The sequence below is a fragment of the Protopterus annectens genome, chromosome 1.part0 (assembly GCF_019279795.1).
Source record: "Protopterus annectens isolate FY-2018-M chromosome 1.part0, PAN1.0, whole genome shotgun sequence".
Classification (NCBI taxonomy): Eukaryota; Metazoa; Chordata; order Ceratodontiformes; family Protopteridae; genus Protopterus; species Protopterus annectens.
In genome coordinates, this window is record NC_056725.1 from 298,233,021 (window position 1) to 298,248,191 (window position 15,171).

Genomic DNA, 15,171 nt, shown 5'->3' on the forward strand with positions numbered 1-15,171 from the left:
CACTCCGACCTCTACTCACTCTACATATGGCTTATAAATCATAAATTAATGCTTAACCCTCCAAAGCCACAAGTGTATTGTTCAGAACCCCCCCCCAAAAAAAAAAATACTCACTCACTTTCCACAAATCACACATCTCAGAGCTAAACAACATCATCTTCGAAACAACCTCCTCATTCAAATAGATTGGAATATGACTTGAACAAAACCTTAAATTGCAAATATAAATTGAAAAACAGGAACAAATCAGCTTTGTCTTGTTCTGTGCCAATACAATATCTTCCTTTCCCCAGGTTTCCAGGAACATCTGCCGTAAGTAAAAGAGTCCTTCTGTCCCAGCTGAAATATGGGCTTCCTATTATCACAGCAGCCGTACAAAAAGAATTCTAACCTCCTTCAAACAATTGGAAACAAAATCTGTTGCTACAGTACAAATTCCCTTAGCAAAGAACACTATTCCCTCATTGTTTTAAAGCCAAGTGGCTCCCCATTAAACAGAGAACTGACCTCTTAATCTGGAAACATTCTCACCTCTAGTCTCAAAGCTTGCAGAAACTACTGCCCATCAGTCCCTGCACTCATAACCCCCACAGCTAACTTTCATAATACAAAATTCACTGTAGCCTCCACTGTAAGCAATTTAAAAAGTCCCCCTCCACCCAAAGGAGCCTACTAAGGGAAGACACAGAGATTAAGGACTATGTGTGTCAACTCCCCTTAATCAAAGATAGGATGCACTCAAAGAAGGTGCTCACAACATGAAAATGCTGAGAAACTAACCCAGCATTGATACAAATGTAGAGTCAGGGATAAGTAGTTTAAAATTGTCTTTTTTTTCTAAGAAATCCACATAGAAAAACATACATACATGTTTCACTCAAAGGAACACAGAAACCTTTGAGCAAAGTATGGACTATTCCTTCTACTTAAATGCACAAAAGTTGTGACAGTTTTGGTAGTTTCAGTATACACTTTTAGTTTTGCCTTGATCTTTAAGATCACCATAGGACACAAGTGTAGTACACTATATTGACAAGTTGTCTTGGACACAAATAGCTAAAGCAAGTGAGAAGGCATTTTCTAAATATGTCTTGACAGTCTGGAATTTACTGCCTATAAATGAGAACTATTTCAGAATCTTCCTCCTTTAAGGAATGACTCCTCTCAATCACCATTCCCAATAACCTGCACCAAACTGCAGAGAACCAGGACAGTCACTATTTCATTCAGTACTCTTGAAACGATTTTATTGTGAAAGTGGTTACTATTTCTAATTAAAAACTTCACCCAGAGGCTGTGTGTTTCGGTGTTTTGCTGTGTTTTTTTGGAGTTCATCTATTTTTGTGCCTTGCACTGGATTTATCCAGGTACTTTTCTTGTTTTTTTGTGCATATTGTCTGTTCAAATTTTAAACATACTTGTATGTCAATTAAATTTTATTACCAAATGAAATTTTTCACCCCAGGAAATCAAAAAACCTAGTAACGAAAAAATGACTTCAAAAGGAAGCTGGGAGATCATTACTTGTCCAGACAGTCCCGTCTCTGAAATAGTGCTGTCACCTAGCAACACATTTTTCTAAGTAACTCACTGTTATCTCTTCCTACCTTGAATCCTTATGTCTGCTTTTGAAGATACTGCATACAATATTTACTTTTTTCTTACCACTTCCTCACTTTCCCTTTCCTCATCCACAGCTACTCCTCTCACTTTGTTTTTAGCAGCAACATGGATTTCTTGATCCTGGTGTTACTGCTAACTACTTATAAACTGATCTTAATTCAGTTATTTATGTTTCAGCAGATCTAGGACTTTTGCACAAAAGTGCAAAAGCCCAAATCCATTATCACTGAACACACTTTAACGAAAGTGCTTTTTCACCGAAAAGCACTTTCATTAAAGTGCGTTTAAAAAAAATCTACGTTTATGCAGGGGGGAAAGCCCCCCCTGCACCCCCTATGTGGGGGGCTGTGCCCCCCACCCCCTACTTTTAATATTCTCACTCCGAGATTGCACTACAGTGGGGAAAAGGGAATTTTCCCTTACCCGCACCGTAGTACGATCTCTGGAACAGGCATACTTACGCGAAAGTGTTTTTCGGTGAAAAGCACTTTCGCGTAAATATGCCCCACCGATAATCATTCGGTGGAAAGTGCATTTGAGGATCTGTACGGATCCCATTTCAGCATAGTGGTGCAAAAATGCACAATAAAATTCAAGCCAGTATCAAGTAAAATCTACAATTCTGGTTTGATTACATTAATAAAGTTAGGAATTTAGATCACAGTGCATTTCTGAGCTATTAAACTGAAGAATTTTATGTTTATGGGGTGATTTACTTTTCTTCGTTGATGCTTTCAAAGAGAGTATGGTTGTATATATTTTTAAACAAATTTCTATGTGTAGGAATCTTTCTGGCTGGCTCCTGTATATATCTGCAGAATACTTGCTTTGTTATTACACAGGTGTGGAGTAGACATTCTTTAGAAAAATGAAGTACTAAAGTGTACAGCCAGTTCTGTTCTTAAAAAGACTATGAAAGATAAAAAGATAAAATTATTTAAGGAATACACATACATCCTATTGTATAATAAGTCATTTATTAAACTACCTGAAATACTTTTTTTCTAAAAAAAATAAGATTTTCTGTAGTTACATAATGTATTTCTTGCCCACATTGCTCTTTTAATAGAATGCATTAGTGTTGTACAATATAACATTTTGTAAGAGTTTTTTTGTTTAGTTAAAGTGACTTTTAATAAATGTGCCTATTCTTCAACAGCAGTTACCTTGGAATCAGGACAAGCCTTATGCATAGGGCAGCTAGATGGCTGCTGCCCAGCTCACTGTGCATGAAGGTACTCTTTTCATATGTATTTATTTATTTTTTAGAGGAATGCAATTCATCATTTGTTTGGTCTAAAAAATAAAAAATAAATGAAGCACCACTGCTAAAAGAAAATTTGCCTGCAGAACAGAGGGAGGCAGTGCTCCATCTCTGCTTGACTTGACATTAAGGACACGTCATGTTACAATAGAATGTTACAAGGTCACAGAGTAGAGACCTCACAGTGTTCATATGTATGTGCGAAACTGCTCAGAGGAATATTTTTAAATAGAAATATGAATCTGTAATGACTAGCTTTACTGAATGACTGTAATGGTCATCGGTTTACCAGAAAATCAAAAAACTTACTAAAGACAAAGATCAAAATTTGAAACAAAATCAGTGACATTCTGTATAACTCTAAATAGTTGAGAGATGAGAGGAATGGCATAAAGAAACTGAAGACAGCGGTGAGAAAAGTGCTATTATTTTTACACTGATACTGCCAGTGACTGTATCTGGCTTTGTGATTTGTCTGGAGCAACTTGGAATACTTTAATGTGTGGAAACTTGGCAATTTGTGTGCAGGTGAAATATTACATCAGATGTAAGGGCTGTAACTGCTGGTTGAGGGTTGGGGCTGGCTGGATGAAGGTAACTAACACACTTGACATTTGCTTATTTTAAAACAATCACTATCTCATTTTGCAGACTAATGTGAATTTGTGAGAAGCAAAGATAAAATAATTAACTGGCCACCTGATATACACAGACAAAGTAGATATATTTGCTGAAACTGTTAGTGGAGAAAAATTACTAGCTGACTGCTATAGGGCTAATGAGAATTATGTGAAACAATATGCAATATTTTAATGTGTAGCAGCTGTTTATGTGGAGCAAAAGTAGAACACATTACATGACCATCCTCTTTTATCACACTTAGTTATCTAACTAGTGTCATAGGTGAGTACTAGGCTAACTGCCCTATTGGGCCATTTTAAGCCTAGCTAATTACTTCATGTGAGAATCAAACCCAGCACCTTTTGTCCATAACATAAACACCTTAACTCTTATGCCAACCTCCCCTTCTACATATAAGTGGCAATAACTGCTTTTAGGAGTTGTCTGGATGAAAGTAACTTTCTTCTTACTTACTCAGTTTAATACTCATATCTCACAAAATCAATAGAGAAGTAAGTAAATAGGGGATACAAATACACCAGAGAATACCCCGACCTTTACTTCAGAGTATCTAGGGCCCCCACATACCAAGGCTGTATAAGTAGATTCTGACATGGGCTTAGTAGTCACTCTGCCCTGAACTGCACCTAATCTGAAACCAGCCCTGCTCATGGGTGTATACAGAAGATTGTTATACTTGTCTGGGGGGGAACTGGGAACAATGTACTTTCTTTAAATATTCCACATTCCTCCCAAACTTCACAAGTCACTGTATCTTGTGCTGGGCTGGGTACATTATTCATAAACTTCACAAGAGTGCACAGAAGGTCACTATAGCATATATAGGAGCACTGTACTGTTTAGAGGTAAAAAGTTAGAAACATTATTGTAATATCTTTTTTTCATTTTCCTCACAATCAAACATCTAATGCATATACAGGTGACTATCTTTTGGGGAGAGTAAAGAAGCATGATGTTTATATATGTCTCACAGCAAATATGTTATGTTCTATTTTTTTCAGGTTTCTCCCAGTTTCACATCAGAAAGGTACACAGAAGGTGCCTTTTAAGAAGATATGGGGGAGGAGGCATGATGTATTTTCATATAGCAGCAGTTGCTTGAAATATATGACTGTGGACATTTGTGCCTTAATTTTCATCCAAATTCAACATTAGATGGGCTGAACAGAAAATGACTATTTCGAGATGGGATAGGGAGATACTATTCCCAGATATGATTTGTATATATTCACAAGCACTGGTTTTATCAGTTTTAGTGTGAAGAGGTGTGTCATGAAAGGAGATACTTCCAGCACAGCTGTCTGGAATTTTGTAAGTAATTATATGTCATTTGCCAACATGATTCATATGTTTGTGTTACACATGTATTAGAACTCTATGTTATGTGTATATCAAACTGCTGGTACAGAAGTGTTTGTTGAAAAGGATTTGCAAGTACTGAGCTTAAAAATGTAACCACAGTGTACCCTACTAGATTAGAACAGAAATGTACCTGCATTGTTTTAACTGCTTAGATGTATATATTTTAACAATGGAAACTGGAACACAAGAGGTTCATTTCAGAAAAATAGCTGAAATTGTTACCTTATGATTCAAGAGACAGGAGGTTTATACTAGGGAGTTCTCTGTGTTGTCTTGAAAGAGAAATAATTACTAGGCTTGAGATGTGGAAGTATTTTATTGTTTTATGACTTCCAGGATCCGCCTTACATCTAAGAAAAGCCCTGTCTATGTGTTTTCACAGGTAGATGCTAAATGCTTCCAACTACATCAGTGGTTGTTTTTCACCTGGGATGACAAGAAATGATGTCATAGGTTCATAGGTTCATAGGTTTATACTAGGCTATCTGCCCTAAGGCATTTATAAGCCTAGCCCAAATTATTGTGGCTTACGCCACCCCTTATATGAAAAAATACTGTGCCCATTAGTTTGTTGTGCCTCTGTCCAGCAGTGACCCAGAGATGATTCCCGGGGTAAACCTACGATCTCCCATCCACAGGTCTAGATTTCTCTTGAACAGAGTCAGCGAGGTGCTCTGCCTCACATGGACCGGGATTTTATTCCACAGCATAGGGAGTCTCTGAGTGATAAATCTATCCCTCCAGCACGTCCTATTTATATCCGTGCTAAGGTTTAAGTCGCTTGCTCTAGTGGTTTTGGTGGATTTGGATTTTTTGAGGTGGAGCATGTCCATTAATTCCGGGTTGGACATGGCCTTGTATGTCAGGCACATGTCACCTCTGAGCAGGCGGTATGCGACTGAATAGAGCTGGAGTTTCTTCAATCTGGCAGCATATGACAGATTTTGGAGTCCCTTTATCCTTTTGGTGAGGAACTTTTGGGGTCTCTCCAATTGCTGCAGATGTCGGGTGAGATACATCCCGAATGGGGCATTGTACTCGATCATTGGTCTGATAAGTGAAGAGTACAGGGAACAATGACCTCACTAGATCTGGATGTGAATCCCTTCATGATCAGGTGGGCAATGTAGAAGGTCTTTCTAACCACTTTAGCAATGTGAGTGTCAAAAGAAAGGCCACTGTCAACCTGGGTCCCCAGGTCCCTGATAACCTCTTCTGTGCTTAGTGGATTGCCACCTATATGGTAGCTTGGGGTTACCTTGTTTTTCCCGAAGGGTATGACTATACATTTTTGGCGTTTAACTTCAGGCCATGGCTCTGGCACCAGCTATCTGTTTCCGTGAGTCCCTTCTGAAGGATATCAGTGTCCGATGCACTTTCCACTATGGCCCAGTTTGCAGTCATCTGCAAACTTTGTCAGCCAAAGTCCTCCCATGTTGGCCTGTACTTCTGAGAAGTAGATGCCAAACAATAGGGGCCAAGGACCGAGCCCTGTGGGACACCACTTGTGACCGGCTTGGAGTCTGACACAGCGCCAGCAACTCTAACCCTGTGGGTTCTGTCCTTAAGCCAGTTTGCAACCCATCTTGTGACATATGGGTTTACATTTAAGCTGGTAAGTTTTTCTACAATACCCCAGTGGGGTATTGTGTCGAAAGCCTTTGCAAGGTCAAGGTAGGCTGTATGGACTGCCTTTCCCTCATCAATGGCCTTGGTGACTATTTCGAAGAAGTCGACCAAGTTCAAAAGGCATGATCTTCCCTTGACAAAGCCAAACTGGGTCGGGTCCAATGTCTGCAAGTCCCTATATCTTTGTTTATGAGCTCCATTATGATCCTCTCCATAGCTTTGCAGACTAGACTTGTTAAGCTTATGGGGCGGTAATTACCAGGGTCCGTAGAGGCGCCACCTTTGTGGAGTGGGACCACAGTTGCCGTACGCCACTCCTTGGGCACGTATCCTGTGGTAAGGCTGAGATTAAACAGCTGCCTTATGTGCGGGTTTAATTCCTCATTTAGCTCGTGTAGCACACAGCCGGGGACACCATCCGGTCCCATTGATGTTGTGTTTTTAGCTTTAGAGAGAGCAGCTTTCACCTGCGCATTTGAGATGTCCGGGAGGCTACACTCGGCTGGGATAGTTATCTCTCCTTTAGGGGGGTAGAGGGGGTGAAGTTTGCACTGAACCTGTCTGCCAGTATGTTGGCAATGTCTGTGGGTTCAGTGATTTTTGTATCATTTTGGACTAATTCTGAGCATATCTGTGAGTTTCCACCCAGGTTCCTAACATAGCTGAAAAAGGCCTTATGATTGTCCTTTGACTCCATGGCAATTTTTCTCTCAAAATTGGCCTTAGTTGATTTTATGAGTGCTCGTAATTTTTTACTAATAATGATCAGGGTGACTTCCCTTTTATGGATTTTGTTCTATCATGTAATAGCTTTCTCCTCTTATTGTAAAGTTTGTTAATGGCTGGGGTCCACCAGACTGGACGTTTGCCCTTTGTGGAAAGAGTCTTGGTTTTATTTGGGATTGCCTGATCCATGCAGTCCTGGAGGTGTTCATAGAAGGCATTTGTAAGGGCTTCCGCAGCTTGGGTTGTGGTTTCCTCTGACTCAGGGGCCTTGAAGGATACCACACCAGTCTTGAGTAGTGTGAAGTTTGCTTTAGAGAAGTTCTTCACTATGGTCTTTTTTGTTTGGGGTGGGGGCGGGATGTGGATTTCCAGTGAGATTAGTTTATGATCAGATCTCACCAATGAGGGATATACTTCCGGTGTGGAGCATTTTGTCCCCATGTTTGTGACAATGAGATCTAGTATATTTTCTCCTCTCGTGGGAACAGTGACTAGCTGTTCCATGGCATTTGAATTTATGAACTCCAGGAACCGTTGGGCTAGAAAGTTAGGGCTTGAGTAATGTTCCCAGTCTATATTCGGGTAGTTGAAGTCACCCAATATGATGGTGTTTGGTGTCATTCTGCAAGCTACCCTAGCAGTAATATTTGAGATATTAATGTAAGAACTCTCTGAGAGAAACTGAGTATTCTGTATTTTTCTTTGACCTGACATCAGCTCCTTGCTCTATAAGTAAGTCTAGGGAATAATTCTCTTAGATACAGTCAAAAATATAGCAAAGCTTAACTTATATGTTTTTCTTTATTTGAGACTGTCCTGCAATGTTGTTTTAAATATTTCCTGTGGTTTTGAGCTGTGACGTTACTGTGATTATAAATTGAGAATTTTCTTGTTCTTTTATTATTTATTATTAAATATATTTAAAACTTTAATTCTGGCTGATCTGTCTAGATATATTTAAGTCCTGAGAGTACTTGCATATTTATTTGATGAGACTATGGGACACTCCTAATAGCCCTGCTCTTGGCCAAACTACAATTTGTATTGACAGTAACATTACACAGTAAGATTGGACACCTTTTGTTAAGGGCCTTAAAGTAGCTGATAAGGATATGGCTGGTGGCAGTGATAACTAGCTTATACTCTGGGAAAAAGGGGGCATAGCTAGTAAAGCTGTGCCAGCCTTTTCCAGGTGTGTGTGTGTGTGTGTGTGTGTGTGTGTGTGTGTGTGTGTGTGTGTAAAACAAACCTCAAAGAGTGTGTGTCAGCTGCTTGGGCAGGGGCACGAAGCACTGATTGGACAGAGAGAGTGTTGGAGGTCTTGGCTTGGCCACTCAGCTGAGATCTCAACTTTGTAGCTATGCCAGTGGGGAGTCCTATTGGGGATCTGGAGAAAGAAGAAGAAACCAGCCCCGGACTGACTGTGGTCTCTGTGTGCTCTTAAGGGAAATTGCACTTGATGCAGTGAGCTACATCTGGAAATACTGTGTGTGTACCAGTCATCCTCCCAATGTACATCCCCCACTGGTACTAGTGGTGAAGACTGAGGCTCCTTGATTACTGGGTTAGTGGTGGGGCGTCACATATATTGGTTGGCAGTGGTGGGATATCCACATATCGAGATTCAGTGGTGTGGATATTGAATTCCTGTAGCCTGCAAATAGTGGTCACTAAGGAAGTTGTTTGTACTCTCAGTCAGCCACACAGTGAACATTCAGCATTTCATATCACAATAGTTTTATTTTTTTTTTTGTTACCTTAATCAGGGAGAGCAGGCAAGGATATCAGCAGAGAAGTATGGCAAGTTGATAAGGAGCCAGTTGGCTGAGGTGTGCCAAGACAAAGGACTGGTGCATGCCAACCTCACTAAAGCAGAGATGATTGCAGCCTTAGTCACAGCTGCATCACAAACCAGCAACCAGGACGACAAATAGACTGGCCTTGGGAATGTACAATTCTCAGAAAATGGACAGTTCAACCTTTCCACAGAGGACTTAAAATATGTCTGGAGTTAGAGAGACCTGACCTGGAGGCCAAGTGTTTGGAATCAGGATCATCAGAGAGCCTGAGATGTCTGGAGGCTGAAGAAAATGAGAAGCTGAGATGTCTGGAAGCTGAGCAAAAGGAGAGGCAGAGGCAACATGAAAAGGATATGCTGACTCTTCGCCAGGGTCATGGAGGTAATGAGGAAGTGACTAACCTCACCTCAGAAGCAAAGGTCAGTAAATGTCTTCCACAATTTACAGAGGGTGATAATTTTGATAGTTTTATTCATATGTTTGAAAGGGTATGTAACAGCATAATGTTGACCAAGGGCTCCAGGTATGGTTCCTGACCCCCTTACTCCATGTTAAAGTTGTTAACTACTATTTCTAAATTGTCTGATACTGATTGCTTAAATTATAATACTGTTAAAAATTGTTTGTTATCATACATCATTTGTGAATATTAATATGATCCATAGGCTTGTCTTACAAATGTAAGAGAACTATATATTATGTTGATATTAAACTGCAGGTGCAGAAGTGTGTGTACTGAGCTTCAAGAATGCAACCACAGTGTACGCTACTGGAAAAGAACAAAGTTAACTTGCAAACTCTAAGAAAATAAGTTGAAAGTGTTTTACAATGTGCTATAAAAGTTAGTTTCAAGGCAGCAAGGAGCTAGGATGTCTAGAGCTAGGAGTTTCTTTCTATTATCTTAAAACAGAAATAATTACTAGGTTTAAAATGTAAAACTGTTTAACTGTTTTACAGCTTCCAGTTCTAGGCCAACGTCTGAGAGGTATGTACTTCTCACACAGAGATGGTAAAAATTCTGTTGGCATCTGTTAGCCTGGGAACTGAATACAGGTGACAAATAATGATGTCATCCAGCTGACCCAGCAGTAATGTTTTTATATTAATTTGGGAACACTCTTAGGGACTGTGCATTTTGTATTTGTCTCTGGACCTGGAAGCATCCTCTCATAAGCACTTGCCTTACAAATAGTAAATAATCAGGGTCCAGTAATCTCTCTTAGATATAAATAGGAATGGTCTATATTATAAGCATGAAAAGATTAAACTGCGAATGCTCACGAGCGAAAATGCCAGTAATCTGACTTGCTGTTGTGGGGGGCTGCACCTCCCACACCCCTCACTAATTGTATTTTCTAACTTCGAGGTCGCACTACAGTGAAGAAAGGGCAAATACCCCACTACTCACTGTAACACAACCCCCACAATCACACTTTTGATTCCCAGTATTTTCGCTCATGTGAGCATTCGAGGTTTAGTCTTTTCATGCTTATAATATAGACCCAATAGGAATATAGTAAAGATTAGTTTAGATGTTTTCTGTATTTATTTGAGACTGTCCTGCAATGTTGTTTTAAAATATTTCCTGTGATTGAGTTATTGAATATTGTCTTGTTCTTTTATTATTTATTATTAAATATATTTAAACCATTTAATTGTGGATGGTTTGTTTAGAGATATTTAAGCTGTTAGAGTACATGCATATGTAGTTGGTGATGCTGTATACACCACTCCCAAATAGCCTTGAAAGTCTTGGTCACACTTACCATTTGGATAATAGTAACATTACACAGTAGAATTGGTCACCCTTTGGGAAGGGCCTTATAGTAGCTGATAAGTAGTGGTTGGTGGCAGCTGGTACTACCTTATAGTGTGGGCAGAAGGGGGCATAGCTAGTGAACTAGAGCCAGCCTTCCCCAGGAGTGTCTATGTGTTTGTATATAAATCAAATCTCAAAGTGTGTGTGTGTGTGTGTGTGTGTGTGTGTGTGTGTGTGTGTGTGTGTGTGTGTGTGTGTGTGTGTGTGTTACTTGGGCAGGGACATGAAGCATTGGTTGGACAGAGAGGGTGTTGGAGGTTTTGGCTTGACCACTTGGGTGAGATCTAACCCTATAGCTGTGCCAGTGGAGAGTCTTATTGGGGATCTAGAGAAAGAGGGAGAAACCAGCCCCAGACTGACTGTGATCTCTGTGTACTCTTAATGGAAGTTGTATTGTTGTGTATGTACTTGTCATCCTCCCAATGTGTATGTTTCTCACTGGTGCAAGTGGTGAGGATTGAGGCTCCTTGATTACTGGACCAGTGCAGGGGTGTCACAAGAGTGTTTTAAATTAACACCAGGCATGTCCAAGGGTCAGCTTCTTTCCACCTGGTGAATCTGGGCATCCTGTGGCAATGTAGCAATTGTGTCATGTACACAGACAACCCTCTCCTCCTACCACCTAACACTACAACCTGTGAGAAATGCACTTATATTACCAAATTGGAAGCCAAGCACTCTCCAGCCAAGACTAGACTAGTCAGTCAGGAGCAGAAGGTAAACACTCGCACCACACCACACACAACACATAATCCTTCAGAACCTACACCCTCACATAGTAACAGAAAAAAACACACACCTACATTCATGGAGGTTCATAAAATAAATCTGCCCAAACAACAGAGATCTCCGAAGCTGAAACACAAACAACCAACACCACCCAACACAACCCAAGTGACATATAACTCACAAAACCAGTGTGCCACTCAGCCTCAGCCCCTAAGGCAAAACAACGTACCCAGCACACTAGTCATAGGTGACTCTATATTCAGGCACATTGATGTCCCACTCACCAGGCTAAACAAGGAGAAGGTTACTGTCAGCTACCTGTTGGGTGCCAGGATCTGCCACATAATGCACCCATTCAGGTCACTCTACAACAAGTACAAATATGACTCATTCATTGTTCATGTTGGAGTGAACGACCTGAGACGTACCTCCCTGGACTACATGAAAAGAGACATGGAGGAGCTCTTGGATCTTGTAGCCCAGGCAGGTATGACCCTAGCCCTGAGTAGCATCCTGCCATCACCCAGAATGATACCTCAGTATAAGGACAAAATGACTGACTTCAACAATTAGCTAAACTTCTGATGTCATTCTAAGGGGATACAGTATCTGTCAGCCTGACATGACATGATCGACAGGCCATGATACTTTGCCAGAGATGCCCTGCACCTGTCACCCCTGGGTTTCTGGATACTGACTAAGGCTCTTGCCACCCCCATAGTGCCTTTTTATGGCAAGATTTAAATGACAAAATTACCACAGTAACTGGTACAAGCAAGCAAAATCTGAGGGTAATGCTACTCAATGCTAGAAGTCTAAACCTCAAAATGCACTCCCTCGAGGCACTCTTTAAAATGGAGAGCATTGACATCTGTGCGGTGACAGAGACCTGGTTCAAGGCTCCAGAGAGCACCCCTGCAATACCAGGCTACAGTTCATACCACACCTTTCGGCCATCTGACCTGCACCGAAACACCAGAGGTGGAGGCGTGTCCATATTCACCAAGGATATCCACACCTCCAGGCTAACTGCCCAACATAATGCAGCCGAAATTCTCCAGGTGCAACTAACACTGCAATCCAAATTTTAGCTAGCTACAGATCCCCCACCATGCCCCAAGACTCCCACTTCACTTTTGTTATACTGGAAAATATTAAGGTACAATCCAACACCCTCATACCAGGAAACTTCAACTACCTGCCATTAACTGGGAAAACTACTCATGTTCCAACACATTTGCACAGCATTTTTTTTAATTCATAAATTCCAATGGCTTGGATCAACTGGTCCAGATCCCCAACAGAAGCAGCAATACCTTAGACCTGGTCATTACCAAGATGGGTGATCAGCGCTCCACACCAGAGGTCAGCCCCTCATTGTTCAGATCCGACCATAAGCTAATCACCCTAGACATCCACATCCCACCCCTATCCCCTGTTAAGGAAACCACTGTAAAAAACATTCTCCAAAGCCAACTTCATGCTTCTTAAGACAGAAGTGGCTAACTTCATCACACCCATGCAGATTGAAAGTAGTAGTACGGCTGCTGAATCCTACATCAATGCACTGTATGAACGTATACACGAGTGCGTGGACCATGCCATCCCAAATAGAACCAAGATGCTATCCTCCAAAAAAAAGAAGCCAATCTGGTGGTCCCCTGCCATTAACAAACTCTACAACAGAAGGAAGAAACTGTTGCATAAAAGAGCAAAATCCCAAGAGTGGAAAAACTCCCTTGTCAGTCTCAGTAAGAAGTTGAGATCCCTCATAAAATCCTGCAAAGCTAGTTACAAAAACAAAATCGCCACTGATTCTAAAGACAACCACAAGGCATTCTATAGCTATGTTAAGAATCTCAATGCAACACTCAGATCTGCACAGAGCTACAGCACAATGGCACTAAACACACAGAACCAGCTGATATAGCCAACATCCTGGCAGATAGGTTCAGGGCAAATTTCACCCCCCTCTCACCCCTGAAAGGGCCCATCTCTATACTGGATGAATACCGTGTCCCTGTAATCATGGCCACACGGGTGAAAAACACACTTGCCAAAGCCAAAAATACGGCAGCCATGGGAGCTGACAACATCCCAGGCTGTTTTCTGCATGAACTACAAAATAAACTGGCACCCCACCTAAGTACCATGTTCAATCATAGCCTCACTACAGGTTTTGTACCTACTGAATGGGGCACAGCTACGGTGATCCCACTTCACAAGGGGGGATCCACCATGGACCCTGGGAACTACTGACCTATCAGCCTGTTGAGGCTGATCTGCAAGGCCATGGAACGTATCATCATGGAAGTTATAAACAAAGACATAGGTAACCTGCAAACTCTGGACCCCACCCAGTTTGGATTTGTGAACGGTAGATCATGTCTCCTAAACCTGATTGACTTCTTTGAAGCAGTGACCAAAGCTGGGGACAAGGGTAAGGCAGTTCACACAGCCTACCTAGATCTCACCAAGACCTTTGACACCATTTCCCACTCTGATATTATTGATAAACTCATGAAACTCGGCATAAACTCCTATGTCACGTGATGGGTGGCCAACTGGCTCACTGACAGAACCCACACCGTGAAAGTAGCCAACTCCAAATCTGTCTCCAGACCAGTGACAAGTGGAGTACCTCAGGGTTCAGTCCTGGGTCTCTCCTCCTGTTCGGCATCTACTTCTCTGAAGTCCAAGCCAACACAGAGGGCTTATGACTAACAAAGCTCGCATGCAAACTGGGAGCCATTATTGAATCTCCTAAGGATGTGGACATTCTACAAAAGGGCCTCGCTGAGACAGATGCCTGGTGTCAAAGCCATGGCCTCAAGCTCAATGCCAAAAAATGCGTAGTCATCCCCTTTAGGAAAAATCCTGTATCAACAAACTACTACATAAGCGGTAGTCCACTCACCACCGAAAGTGTGATATGAGACCTACGGACACAGGTAAACAGTAGTCTCTCCTTTGATAACCACATAGCCACGGTGGTCAGGAAGGCCTTCTATGTGGCACACCTCATCACAAAAGGATTCTCATCCAGAAAAAAAGAGGTGATTGTCCCCTTCTACTCAGCCCTCATTAGACCTATTTAGAGTACAATGCACTATTCGGGATGTACCTCACAAGACATTTGCAGCAACTGGAAAGACTGCAGAAATACCTTGCAAAGAGGATCACTGGCCTCAAACAGATGCCCTTTGCAGACCGTCTTAAGAAACTTCAGCTCTACTCCATCATATATCGCCTTCTCAGAGGTGATCTCTGCCTCATACAAAGCCATGTCAAACCCAGAGCTATTGGACATACTACTCTTGGAAAAATCCCAATCCTTTCAGGCCACATGCTCCTGGGAACTTAACCTTGTCACCACAATAAACAGAACTTACTGGAGGGATAGGTTCCTATCCCAGAGACTTCCCATACTCTGGAAAAAGCTGCCCATTCATGTCAAACAGAGCACCTCACTGGCCCTTTTTAAGAAAAATGTGAACAACTGGATGGGAAATAGGAAATGTACCCCGGGGATCACTTCTGTGGCTCTGCTCAACAGGGACACAGGTAAATAAATTTTT